Genomic DNA, 15264 nt, shown 5'->3' with positions numbered 1-15264 from the left:
ACAAATTGATGGTGGGTCAGTGGCATTAGACTGCAGATCGAGAGTTCCCTAGTTCAAACACGGCTGTTGCGTATCTTTTTTTAATTTTTTTAATAAATAATTAAAAGTTGATTTTATACTTACAATTAATATTTTATAAGTTAATTATTATATATACCATTTTAAACAACCGTGGTATTATAAAAACGTGGTATTATATAGGTACTTTTTTATACTAGTGTAATTTTTGGAATTATAATTTTAACAGTTGATACACCTACTAAAAATTTCATATTTTATTCTTTCGAATTGTGTCCTGTATATAACAAAACCATGACCAGCACCGAGAGTTCTTCCCACCCATTGCAACCGAAGTGAAGGTATTATTATTATTTCCTGGTGACACCTCCAAGGCTTCTACAATTTGCAAGCACATGGATGCTGCAGTGAAGACAAAGGGAAGGAATTCTACACTATGCAATTCACATCCCCCGTCCGCAGCTTGGTAAAGTTCCAACGGAAAATGCACCTGGTTACTCTACGGAGTAATACGACTATAAAATAAAAATGTATACCATTTTTATTCAGTTGCAATGCGAAGGCAAAACAATCTTACTTTTCAATTAGAATACGGAGCGCAGTCCAGTCCTCTGAATCGCGATTTTCGGCTCTGATTGGAGCCTCATCGGAGAGAACGTAGGCACTGTTCTCCATATCCTAAATGACCAGCACCGAGAGTTCTTCCCACCCATTGCAACCGAAGTGAAGGTATTAGGTGATTAGCGTTATCTGGCAATTGAAAGATGAAGTAGTTTTCAATCCTAATAGCAAAATTAATAATATTGAAAATATTAAAAACATTACTAAAAGATTTTTAAATTGAAAACTTATTGGTACACTTTCCTGGTGACACCTCCAAGGCTTCTACAATTTGCAAGCACATGGATGCTGCAGTGAAAACAAAGGGAAGGAATTCTACACTATGCAATTCACATCCCCCGTCTGCAGCTTGGTAAAGTTCCAACGGAAAATGCACCTGGTTACTCTACGGAGTAATACGGTAATAAAAATGGTATACATTTTTATTTTATAGTCGTATTACTCCGTAGAGTAACCAGGTGCATTTTCCGTTGGAACTTTACCAAGCTGCAGACGGGGAATGTGAATTGCATAGTGTAGAATTCCTTCCCTTTGTCTTCACTGCAGCATCCATGTGCTTGCAAATTGTAGAACCCTTGGAGGTGTCACCAGGAAAGTTTACCAATAAGTTTTCAATTTAAAAATCTTTTAGTAATGTTTTTAATTTTTTCAATATTATTAATTTCGCTATTAGGATTGAAAACTACTTCATCTTTTTTATCGTTTTTTAGTTATTAATGCGTCCTCTCATATGCGCTTCATTAATAATTAAAAAAAAACAATGTTTTAGAATAAAACGTGCAAAAATTCTTAAAGGAAGCTCATAGAAGAAGGTTTGAGCTTAAATTTAGGTGCTTCGTACTTCCAAAAATAATATTTTTTACTTATGTTTTTGAACCTAGAAAATCGTCATTTTTCGATTTTTTTCAGTTTTAAACTGTTTATAACTTGGAAACAATTAACTTTAGAGCAAAATTAAAAAAGACCTTTTTTGTTCCCAATGATCCAAAGAACCTAAAATAATGTCTAACCGAGCCAAAAAAATAGATTTTTATAATTTGATTATTTTTTTTTAATAAATGTAGCAATAACTCCGAAATTATGGCATTTAGGTATAGGAAATATAACATGAAAAATAATCAGTATTTCTTAAGGACTTCAAAACGCAAAAGACATACAGGGTGATCCATTTGAAATAAGAAAGTTTTAGATTTCCAGAAAAACGGAAGACTTGACGACAATGTACCTAATTACCACTATAATATCAGCCGCATTAGAAGACCCCACCAAAATCTATAAAATTCGTTCTAGCGTAAAATTACCGTGTTGCTAGACTTTTTCGCAACCCTGTGTATCTTTTCATTCCCCATTGTACTTATACATATCTTTTCCCTTTGCACACTTTCATTATTACCTCATCCATAATGACATTAAATAGTAATGGGCTTAGTGAATCACCTTATCTGATCCTACTGTACACTTTAATGGTGCTAATGGATTCTGTACCTAAATTTCCCATTTAATCGTCTAATTGAGTTTTCTTTGTAAATATCTTACAATTGTTCTGATCAAGTTCTGCGGAATTTCCCTGTTACGAAATAATTCGGCTGAATTCTACCAAAGGCCTTCTTTAAGTCTACGAACCATAGGAACGCAGGTTTATTATACTTAAGAGGAAACAGTAGCGATCAACAGGTAGCAAAAACGCGTTCCAAGATTGCGGCTGTAATTTTGAATATTTTTTCGAGATATTTGGCACACGTATTCGTAATATAATAAAGAATGGCGGTACAGAGCCCAATTTGAAAAATATATTAATATGTGGAAATTACTCTGTAATTAAATACAATATTAAAAAACGAGCCTGTACCGCCATTAAGTAGAACAAAAAATACACTTTCTTCAAATAAACTTTTTTATCCAATGCCTAGATTTTGTGTCATTTTGGAACTACTAAAATTTTTTATTTCATTAGTAGTTCCAAAATGACACAAAATCTAGGCATCGGATAAAAAAGTTTATTTGAAGAAAGTATATTTTTTTGTTCTTCTTAATGGCGGTACAGGCTCGATTTTTTAATTTTGTATTTAATTACAGAGTAATTTCCACATATTAATATATTTTTCAAATTGGGCTCTGTACCGCCATTCTTTATTATATTACGAATACGTGTGCCAAATATCTCGAAAAAATATTCAAAATTACAGCCGCAATCTTGGAACGCGTTTTCGCTACCTGTTGATCGCTACTGTTTCCTCTTAAGAGCCTCTTAAGATATTAAAAAAACGAGCCTGTACCGCCATTAAGAAGAACAAAAAAACACACTTTCTTCAAATAAACTTTTTTATCCGATGCCTAGATTTTGTGTCATTTTGGAACTACTAATAAAATAAAAAATTTTAGTAGTTCCAAAATGACACAAAATCTAGCCATCGGATAAAAAAGTTTATTTGAAGAAAGTGTATTTTTTTGTTCTTCTTAATGGCGGTACAGGCTCGTTTTTTAATATTGCATTTAATTACAGAGTAATTTCCACATAATAATATATTTTTCAAATTGGGCTCTGTACCGCCATTCTTTATTATATTACGAATACGTGTGCCAAATATCTCGAAAAAATATTCAAAATTACAGCCGCAATCTTGGAACGCGTTTTGGCTACCTGTTGATCGCTACTGTATCACCTTAATAGATTTTTATAACATTTGTCGCATAATAAATACACCACCTGCACACGATCTTCCAGATCTAAAACATTGTTGTCCGCCAGCTAATGTTGTGAGACTATTTATTTTGTTAGTTCAGTGGCGAATCCAAGGGAGGTGTCACGGGGGTCATCACCACCCCCCTCCCCCGCAGACGAAAATAAACATCAATTCAATAATACTAAAAAAAGAAAAACCGGGAGCCATCAAACAAAAAATTAGGCCCATCCAAACAATAATTTTAAACCCACTTATCCTAGGGGTGGTAAGGGGCCGGTTGTTCGAACGCTAATCAAAAATGATCATTATTAAATATTTAATTACTGTCACAACTGTCAATGTCAACTTTGATTGGGTTGCTGAAAACATAATTATTGATTACAATTAAGAAATTAGTTAATCAATTATGTTAATAATTGTTATGTTAATTGATTAACTAATCTCATAATTATAATCAATTATGTTTTCAGCAACCCAACCAAAGTTGACATTGACAGTTGGTGACAGTAATTAAATATTTGATAGTGATCATTGTTGATTAGCGTTCGAAGAACCAGCCCTAAGTGACCTTGCATCAGAGAAAAGTTATTAAATCACCCTCAAAATCCATGACCCACCCTCCTAAAATTTGTGGATCCGCCACTGTATTAGTTATCACTTTGGTGATCAATTTTAGAATTGTATTTGGAATATTAATGCTTCTGTAATTAGGAAGATTCTGCTTACCTATCTCCTTTCTTAAACATTGGCACATCTATACGTATCCTTCGCTATGTGGGAATCTATTAAGATCTGGAAGTGCGTCATCACTTGGATGTGATGAAAACAAAACATGTAGAAACTTTTGATCCTGTAAATGCTTTATTTAAAAACTAGGGATCCATCAAACCTATTTTTATTTTATTAGCAATAATAGAGACGAAAAATCAGTAGTTAAAAATGAAGCTAAGACACTGCAGAATAAAATGGATACCTTTGAGACAGCTCTATTGACACTGATTTGGACAAAAACTTTGGAACGAGTTAATACAACCAACAAAACGTGAACGCAAAGAAACTGTGGACTTGAACGTGTCAAATACCTAATGACATCTATTTGAGATTTGTTCGAAACGTAAGAAATATGTTAAGCGAAATTGAACTAAAAGCCAAAAATATTTTTTTGCGAAGACTAGGATATCTCAAACGTATTCTATACAACTGACCTTCAAAGAACAAAGAAGAGAAAAACATTTGTCGATGAAGCAGGTGAAAGTGAAACAATTTTAAAGGGGCAAGATGCGTGAAATATATAAAAAGGTATTGATGAAACCAAAGAGAATTTGCATAGTGAAATTACTCACTTCATAGCGTTATGCCAAAAGTCGAATAGAATAAACATTTGAAAAAATTTTGTCTGATGTATTTTTTAGAATAAATGTTTTTTGTTTGTCTTGTATTGTTTTGTGAATCTTTCTTTTCTTTTAATAGTTATTTATGATGTAAGTGTTAAAAGTACACGTTTAAGACACGCATGTTAAAGTTTACAGACAGTTACTTGAACCGGAATTATTTTGAATTACAAAATTAGACAGAGGTCCGCTCCTGGCAAGAAGGAAATAAACACGCGATGTAATAGCAGATCCTGACAAAAGATAGGTTTTAATAATTAAAATTTTAAAGCTTGAAAATATTTTAATAGTGAAAACATAAGTGCAGTGCATCAGTGGACGAAAAGGGATCATAGCAGACAACCCGAGAACTACTAATGATTGGTGTATGGACTGAGGAAATAGAGAAAATGAAATTATAAATAAACATCAGCAAATGCAAGACGCTGAAAATAGGCCAGCAGGAGCAGGAGATTGGAGGCGAAATACGAGTGTTCTGTAAAGGACAAGAATTGGAGAGGGTGACGGCCTACGAGTACCTGGGCACGATAGAAATTGCAAATAGGACAAAGAAAGCTACGAAAATATATTATGCGATTAATAATACGATACTGGGAAAAAGGGAAATCAGTCAGGAAACAAAAATACATGTATAAAATACAATCACAGTACCAACTCTTCTGCAAGCGAGCAGGCACGTAGCCAGGAAATGTGCTTGAGGGGGGTCCAAACACAAATCAAATTTTTAGTTAGATTAGACGGTAAGGTATTGAAAAAAACATTCGGAATAAATTTTAGATCCATTTGCAAAATTTGAAAAAAACTATTTTAACCCTAGAATACTAACACTCATAAAATATACGACGCTGAATTATTTTTTGCGAAATTTTTCAGCAACGCAAAATCTCAAGAACTTGGGTTCCACAGTTCTTTAGTAGGTAAACGTTGGTGTATAAACGTCAGTTAAATTTTGTGTGGATTAGGTATTCTGTCGTAAATATTACGACGCTTTAGTGTTAACGATAGTAACATAAGCCGTCTAGTATGTTCGGGCTGTTTGGGCATAAAGATTGATATGCTTTGCGATTCATTCTCCAAATACATGATTGATGCCAGTCCCTGTCTTGGCAAAAACTTCGATACCGGAGGATTACTTCTTACAAATTTTTATACGAAGGAATTGACAAAATCGGTCCATGGTAGCAACCGTAACATTACCATGGATACTGTGTGTTTTTTAAGGAATGATAAACATAAGTACTATTATCAATCGTATGTGATATACTGCCATAATTCGCACAAAACAAATAGGAAGCCTGTTTTCCACTCTCAGTTTATGTTTGATTTGGGCAAAAGCCTTGCTGAGTCATATATGCGCAAAAGATTAAACATATCAAATTTATGGTACAATAGTCGACAGGACATAAACGAAATTCTAACTATACAATCAGTTTCTCAACCGAATAATCCTATTGAAAGAAAACGGACAGTATGCTACTTATGCCCTAGCGCCCTAGCCCTAAGAAGAATGACGACAAACTTTTGTGTACAGTGTAAACGAGCAATCTGCGGACAAATATTTTAAATTTAAAATATTTTAAACATGTAAAACTTACATTTAAAAAAATTTTCAAATTACTTTTACTAAGTGCAAGATGGAATGTACGGAATCGGAATGTATACATTCTATATCCCGGAACTTGATATATTCTATACAACGGAATCCTATAATATTTTGTTAGTAGTCACTAACATCATCAGGGACGCTAAAATGATATTATAGCTACAATTGTGAAATTAGGTATTAAGAACTAGGGTAGGATATAACATCTACATATATGACGACAATCTCACCCTAGTAAGTTGTTTTTAATACCTAATTTCACCATTGCATCTTTAATATCATTTTAGCGTCCCTGACGATGTTAGTGACTACTACCGAAATATAGGATTCCATAGAAAAGAGTACATCTGGTCTTCTATAAAAAGTAAAAGGTAAAAGAATTTGAAATGCTGATAGAATACTTTCGTTTTTGGTAAATCTGATGTTTAAATTGGATATAAGTTGATCCGTACACTGAATAAAAATAGAAATAATCCTAGTAAAAAATAATAATAATTTCGTTCACTTTTTCACAAAATAATACCTAATACCTTGGGAATAAATTTGCTGCCTTGGTACCAAAACCGAGACAGTTTTGGGAGGGGTCCGGACCCCATGGACCCCTCCCTTGGCTACGCGCCTGCAAGCGAGACATGGGTCACAAATAAAAGACATGAAAATGCCATAAATGCAGCAGAAATGAAGCAGCTGAGAAAAGTAGCTCAAAAGACGAAGATGGACAGGGAAAGGAACGAAAACATCAGAAACGTGGTAAGTCAGGAACCAATAGCGAAAAAAAATTGAAAAAAGAAAATTGAATTGGTTTGGACATATAACTAGGATGAATGAGAGCAGACTAGTAAAGAAGGTGGCAGATGCCAAAAGACTGGGGAAAAGAAGAAGGGGCAGACCTAGAAAGGGGTGGATGGAACAAATCGAGGAAATCGGGACAAAGAGAGGAAAGACAGTGCAACAGATGAAGGAAATGGCAGGAGACCGGAAGGCCTGGAAGAAATGGGTAAAAGATGGGTAGGTGATACCAAAGTCCGACGCTCTTATAGGGCATAAGGACAACGAAAAAAAGAAGAAGAAAATTAGATAAAAAAATTGAATATAGAATGCCTTTGTTTAAGAAAAATTAGTCAGGAAAATATAAATGTTTTCTCTTATTAAACGCTTTTCTTTAGTTCAATAGTTTGCGTCAAATCTTTAGACGTTAATTTGACTGCCTTTTCTCTACTTCAAATGAATGAAAATTTACAACAATACACGAATGGTCAATAAATGTTTTTTTATATTTATTAATTGTTTAAATAAAAAAAAGAACGATTTTAGTGGAAAATGCTTAAATTCTCTTGTTTTTTACAATGTAAAAACTTGAAACTTTTACGGGTTGTAGCTAATGATATGAACTATACGTTATGCTTCATAAATAAACAATAAAGTTTCAAATTTTGAACGCTCATATATTTGTTTAAATAAAAAACTTTTTTTCGTAGTCTTAGAAAAACCAGCGGTAGAGACGTTTTGTGCTACAATTAAAATTAGAATTCGTTTTGGCGTATTAATTAAACGTTTTTCTTTAGCTCAATCGTTTGGGTAAAATTTTTAGACGTTAATTTGACTGCCTATTCTTCAATGAAAATGACTGAAAATTTGCAGACATCTGCATTCGCGGGAACAATACACGAATAGTCAATAAAAACATTTTTATGTTTATTAATAATTGTTTAAATAAAAAAACTATTTTAACGGAAAATGCTTAAATTCTCTTGTTTTTTACAATGAAGAAACTTGAAACTTTTACAGATTGTAGCTAATCATATGAGCTATACATAATTTCACTTTTTACGTTAATTGTTTACGTTATGCTTCATAAATAAACAATCAAGTTTCAATTTTTTTGCCGATTCCGACTACTTTTCATGTTAGTACATCATATATTTTATACACATTTTAACAAACATGACGATATATTTTAATGTTTGAAAGGTGTAAGACTAAAAAGTAAAAAATAAAAAAATATGAAAAAAAATTTTTAAGAAACGCTTTTCTTTAGTTACAAGTGACTAATATTAAAAATATTATAAAAAAATCAACAAAAAAGCAAAAAATAAAAAAAACTGAAAAAGTCTAACACATTCGTTATAGAAAAGCGTGGGGCGAAAACCTTTTATTCGGTGAAGACGCGCCACGCTTTTCTTTGACGAATGTGTTAGATTTTTTCAATTTTTTTTAAAATGTAGATTGAACATTTAATTCAGCCAGTGTTTGGAATTGTGGCTATTTTGCAAGGACACTGAGTAAGTAATCTTAACCACATTTTCAATTTTTGACGGTCAAAATTTCACCCATTTTCCAATTATTATTATATTAAGTTGGATTACTTACTTTAGGTTCACTGAAGATGGACTGACAAGTCCGAAATCGTTCGTTGTGAACAATCAATGTAATCCTTTTGGATTTTAAAAAAATTTAATTCTTAATTAAATTTTATACCAACTACATTGGCAGTTTTTACTTCACGTTAAAAGTTACTCATAAATGTTTAATTTACAATTTTATATTGCATATTATATTGCATATATTAAGGACTTTAGAATTACAAAGTTCAGTAATCAATATACATATGGTGGGGGAGCAAATTATGCTAAATGTGCAGTCATTCGAGCGCTTTGGGGACCTATTGGGTTGTGATTATTAGGTCCTAAAACCAAAAAAAGTTAAGTAAAATTTTCCATTTTAGCGGGCGCTTGCCATTTTTTAATTAATTTTCCATTTCCATTAATCGTTTTTTCCGATTATAGCGCCATCTATCCATAATTCGAAAAAATGTTTCGAATAAAAGTTGCTTATTTTTATGCAGAGAATCCAAATCTGCAATAAAAAATGGGGGCTCTTAATTTTAATATTTATTTAAGATTTTAAAGTCTCCCCCACCCCACCTCCCTGGGGGGTCGCGTTTGGTACCGTTCGATATATTTTTCAAAAATATTAAATAAGTGTATTTTGCAGTTTTTCGATCTGATGTTTATTTTGCTAAATATCGCGGGATTTGTATTTAAAATTTTAAATTTACCCCCCACCTCTCTCCGTGAGGGGTCATGTTTGGTATCTTTCAATAGATTTTTGAAAAATATTGAACGTGTAGTTTTTAGTTTTTCGATCATTCATTTTGATCATTGAACTGACGTTCATTTCCCGAAATATTCGCTTTTTTCTTGTGAAACTTTGTGACTCACCAATTTCCTTACGCCCCGCTCAAATCGTCAGATTTTTTAAATATACACTGTTTTGCATGTACTTAACTTCCCTTATCTGAATCTGACAATTTGGAGTATTTTTAAGGATAGATTTTTCTTTTCGGGCCCCCCTAAACGAACTCCCCTGTGTTAAGAGCCAATATATGGCAGAGGTACATTTGCGGGGTACCACGTTTCTCCCCATATGATAATCTGACGCGCTCGAGTAACTGCAAAATCCCCGCTTGGGCTCCCCTACCATAGCTTGTTTAGTAGACCAATGTACTTAACATCTTATAAAACTTAATCAATTGAATAAAACATATTGTCAGTCTTTATATTTTTGTGTAAGTAATTTTTAAATACACTAAGCATCAAAATTAACGTACCACCTAAAAAAGGAGACATATTTGATGGCTTGTATTTCCTAAACCTGTTGTCCGATTTTAATGATTTTTTTTTAATATGTTACAGCTTTATTCTTCAAGAATATCGATGTAATAATATTGTTGCTAAACAGATAAGTGTCATTGTATACCGGGTGTAATAATGATAGTGTGTTTTTTCCTCAAAGTTTGGAACACTCTGTGGAATATTCTCTCCAATATAAAATATTTAAATTAAAACTCAACTGTAGCCTTAGGCTTTCTAACATTATGCTTTTTGATTAATTCGTTTATGTTGGACAATAAAAAAGTTAGGTACTTTAACAACTAGCAACGTTCTTCATCAATACAGGGTGTTTCTAAATAAGTACGACAAACTTTAAGCAGTAATTCTGCATGAAAAAATAATGACCGTATGCTTTATAAACATATTTATGTCCGCAAATGCTTCGTTTCCGAGATATGGGATGTTGAATTTTTTCTTACAAACTGACGATTTATTTATTGCTTTAAAACCGGCTGAGATACGCAAATGAAATTTGGTATTAAGAGGTAGTTATTGCGCATTCTTTGGCATACAATTAATAATTTTATATTCACCATTGGCGTGCATACGGGTAATATTACCGGGTAATATGCCCCGTATGCACGCCAATGGTGAATATAAAATTCTTAATTGTATATCAAAAAATGCTTAATAACTACCTTTTAAAACCTACTAAATTTTGTTTGCATATCTCAACCGGTTTTAGAGCAATAAATAAATCGTCAGTTTGTAAGAAAAAAATCAACATCCCGTATCTCGGAAACGAAGCATTTGCGGACATATGTTAATAAAGCAAAAGGTCATTATTTTTCATGAAGAATTACCACTTAAAGTTTGTCACACTTATTTAGAAACACCCTGTATTGATAAAAACATGGATAGTTGTTAAAGTACCTAACTTTTTCTTTTTATTATCCCACATAAGCGAATGAATCGAAAAACAAAATGTTAAGAAAGTCTAAGGCTACAGTTGAGTTTTAATTTCAATATTTTATATACGCTAGAATATTCCACAGGATGTTCCAAACTTTGAGGAAAAAACACACTATCATTGTTACACCCGGTATACAATGACACTTATCTCTTTAGCAATCATATTATTACATCGATATTCTTGAAGAATAAAGCTATAATATACTAAAAAAATCACTCAAATCGGACAACATGTTTAGGAAATACGAGACATCAAAAATGTCCCATTTTTAAGGTGGTGCGTTAATTTTGATGCTTAGATAGGCGGGAAAGACTCACCAATTTTTTTATAAACAGACAAACAATAAACTACACTTCACACTAATTTTTAATTAGGTAGACACGTTTTAAACATCTTATGAAATAATCAGTCTACATAAAATACATAACCTTCAAAAAGGTAATAATTCGTAAGGTGGGAAAGAAAAACTGGTTTCTCAATGTAGTTTAAAGGAAAAAAATAAATTTTATCGAATTTATTCTTTTTTGTGTGTAGAATGCCTAGGGGAGATTGGTACACCGGAAAGACTGCAAGGTATAACAAAAATAAATAAAAAGCAAATTTTTTGTAACATTCGTAACATCACCAAAAAAATCCAATTCTTAAAACTTTTTTCAGAATAATCCATACACGAATTTACAAGAAGTGTGAGTCGCAACATAGGGGTCCCGTGGGCACTTTTAGGTCGCCGCGATTTGATGGTGGTATTATAGGTTTTTTGGGTAGCTGAATCAAATGGAAGTGGTCTGGAAGCCCAAATGTGATGCCTTTAAAGCCCTGTAAATAAATTGATAGTATTAAGCTCTTCTCTGGTGTATTTTTGGTCGCTCAATCAAATGCGACTAGTCGAGATTACTCAAAATATGTTCTTATTTTGATAATAACAAAATAATAGTTTATTCGCCGAAAAGCTCGAAATGCGCTATCTACAGCAAGTTTGTAGTCTTTTTCATATTATTTTTATACGCTAAATCGATTGCCGCTAGTCGTGATAGCTTAAACCACGTTCCGACTTTGTTATTAATAAATTATTGCAAAAATAACGGTTTATGGTACGTTCACTCACAGTTTTTCCTCTGAATTTAAAAAAAAAACCACTTGGATTGACATGAAATTTGGCATACACGTAGCTAACGTGTCAAGCAAAATAAGTGATATTGTCCCGATGTCTGCTTATACGCTGGGGGTGAGTTTCACCCCCTTTCGGAGGTGAAAAAAGAAACCTTTAAAATAATTCCGGAAGTGGATAAATTCTAAGCAACTTTTGTTCTATACAGTTTTTTCACTAAGTCAGTACTTTTCGAGATATTTGGTTTTTTTGTTGAAAAATGAACATATTCACTCGCAAATAACTCGAAAAATATTGACTAAATGAAAAAACTGTATAGAACAAACGTTGCTTAGAATTAATCAGTTTATCCAATTCCGGACTTATTTTAAAGATTTCTTCTTTCACCCCCGAAACGGGGTGAAATTCACCCCCAGGGTAAAAGCACACATCGGCACAATATCACTTGTTTTGTTTGACATGTTAGCTACGTGCATGCCAAATTTCATGTCATTCCAAGTGGTTTTTTAAAATTTAGAGCAAAAACTAAAAACCGTTATTTTTGCAATAATTTACTAATAACAAAGTCGGAACGTCGTTTAAGCTATCACGACTTGTGACAATCGATTTAGCGTATAAAAATACTATGAAAAAGTCTACAAACTTGCTGTAGATAACGAATTTCGAGCTTTTCGGCGAATAAACAATTATTTTGCTATTAACAAAATAAGAACACATTTTGGGTAATCGCGACTAGTCGCATTCGATTCAGCGACCAAAAATAAACCAGAGAAGACCTTAACACTATCAATTTATTTACAGGGCTTCTAATAATTCCTGAAAAACACCTAATTTTACCATAATTTGTTAATAACAATTAAACGCACCACATTTGGGCTTCCATTGGATTCAGCGACCCAAAAAACCTATAATACTACCATCAAATCGCGGCGAACTAAAAGTGTCCACGGGACCCCCTATGTTGCGACTAGACTATTTCAGGTGAGTGACACCCAATTCGGATTTCGAAACGGATGGGGTACACGATAAGCTCTTTTTACCTTAAATGTGATAACACAACGATGCAGAAGAGAAGGTAGATATATAAATATGTATGTTTTATTGATGATCAAAAAGTACTTGACTGCTTTGACTATCAAAAGATGATCGGAATTCTAAGAACACTGGAATTGACGCACAAGACTTGCGAAGTATCTCAGAACTATATTGGCACCAAACAGCAACAATTGAAATACAGCAAACGTCAGAAGATATACAAATCCGACGAGAAGTGTGACAGGGTTGCGTCTTATCACCGCTATTTTAATCTGTACCTACTCGAAATCTCTATTCAGAGAAGCATTGGACGAGGTGCACGGTGGATTCAAGAGCAACAGAACCAGCGTAGACAACATCGTGTATACTGATGGAGTGCAGGCAACGCACAAAAACTACAAATATAAAACAATATAAAAATAAAATAAATGCGGTAGTTTCTCATAGGTTTACACCTAAACGTTTTCAAAACTATAATTTTAATAAACAAAAAACTAAGTTTTCAATCTAATAGCACATAAAACAACATCCAAAAATGTTATTCTACATCCTACCAAACTGAACACAATGGGAACCTTCTCTGGTAACACCAGCGAGGCTTCTACAATTTGCAAGCCATAACGGATGCTGAGACTAAGGAAGATGAGGGAATTTTACAATTTATAATTCACGTCCCATCTGCTCAGCGCGGTAAAGTTCCAACGAAAATGGTTCCCTTCGTACTCCAATCCGTTGGTACCATTTGAATCCGTTTCGTTGGAACTTTACCGCTCTGAGCAGATGGGACGTGAATTATAAATTGTAAAATTCCCTCATCTTCCTTAGTCTCAGCATCCGTTATGGCTTGCAAATTGTAGAAGCCTCGGAGGTGTTACCAGAGAAGGTTCCCATTGTTTTCAGTCTGGTAGGATGTAGAATAATATTTTTGGATGTTGTTTTATGTTTTATTAGATTGAAAACTTAGTTTTTTGCTAGCAGTTGCCGCTAGGGCATCTCTGCCATTTTGTTCGTTGCAATCCGTGACTGCACGCCGGGGTTTGTCGTAGTTGGGTCAGAGAGAGCAACATATGTGCCTCCTGATGAGAGACTAAAAAGTTTCGAAACCGGTAGAGGTGCTTGCTGCACTCTCTGATTGAACTGGAATAATGATGCAGCTGTAGTTTCGTGTTGCAACTAAATTAAAAATGGTTATTCATTTTTAAAATTTTAATATTTTTTGAAAAAAACTAATAAACGTACATTTCATTTGTGTTCCAAGCGACAAATTTAATAGAGCAGGTAACTTCCATACAATATTTGGGAGCAAATATCAACGCCAGCGTAACCCAAATAAATAAATCCTATTAAGAATCGAACAAGCTAGGAAAACACTCATGAAAATGAAAAAAAATTACAAGAGTCGATTTTAGTCTGGAGTTTAGAATCCGAATGATTACGCTATTTTGTCTTTTTGATGTTACGTTTTTGAAGTTATAATTCTTTAGGCGCGATTGAGAGTAAATTTTTATTATTCTGCGCGCATGCGCACATAGAAATCTTTCAAGTTATGTATAATTATTTCAGTGCAAAAAAAGGTGTGAATCGAAAAGAATATATTAGTGTTTTTAGTAAATATATTTATTGTAATTTTTGTGTCTTTGGATTTGTCTTCCTCGGGAGTAAGATTCTTCTTCTTGTGCCACTCCTATCGAAGATTGGAAATCATCGAGGCTATCCTGACCTTGTTTACAGCTGACCTAAAAAGTTCATTAGTGGTGCAGCCAAAGCACTCTCTCAAATTCTGCAACCATGACATTCTTCTACGGCCTGGATTGCGTTTCCCTTCTATTTTTTCTTGCATTATATTTTGAAGTAATGCGTATTTCCGTCCTCTAATCAGGTGACTCAGATATTCTTCGTTTTATCGTTAACAAAATTTCTCGGTCTTTTCCTATCCTTCGTAATACTTCAAGGTTTGTAACTCTTTCAACCCAACTTATCTTTAGCATTCGACGGTAGCACCACATCTCGAAACTTTCAATATTTTTTATGTTGTTCTGTTTGAGAGTCTAGGCCTCTAGACCGTATAATAGCGTATTAAATACGTAGCCTCTTAGCATTCTTAATCGTAGAGGGATGCTTATATCTCTGTTGCAGAAGAATTTTCTCATCTTTATGAAGGTGGCCCTGACAATTTCGACACGTCTTTTTATTTCATTGTTTTGGTCTCCAGTTTCG

General features: G+C 33.5%; 1 protein-coding gene across 3 annotated transcripts in view; it reads right to left on the bottom strand.

Annotated features, from left to right (window-relative positions):
• The window catches only part of LOC126881962 (alpha-tocopherol transfer protein-like), a 78487-nt gene extending 67115 nt beyond the window's left edge, over positions 1–11372 (bottom strand). The window contains exons 1-2 of one of the 3 annotated variants that reach the window (XM_050646708.1): positions 11222–11344; positions 4050–4173 (exon numbers count right to left, since the gene is read on the bottom strand). The gene's annotated coding sequence lies outside the window, so the exon portion shown is untranslated. Of the gene's footprint in view, positions 1–4049; positions 4174–11221 lie in introns of all 3 variants that reach the window. The other 2 variants (XM_050646709.1, XM_050646707.1) reach the window with 2 other exon arrangements.
• Between the last annotated feature and the right edge of the window lie 3892 nt (positions 11373–15264).

This window comes from Diabrotica virgifera, chromosome 3, assembly GCF_917563875.1.
Source record: "Diabrotica virgifera virgifera chromosome 3, PGI_DIABVI_V3a".
NCBI classification, from domain to species: domain Eukaryota; kingdom Metazoa; phylum Arthropoda; class Insecta; order Coleoptera; family Chrysomelidae; genus Diabrotica; species Diabrotica virgifera.
This window is presented reverse-complemented; position numbering and strand designations above follow the sequence as displayed.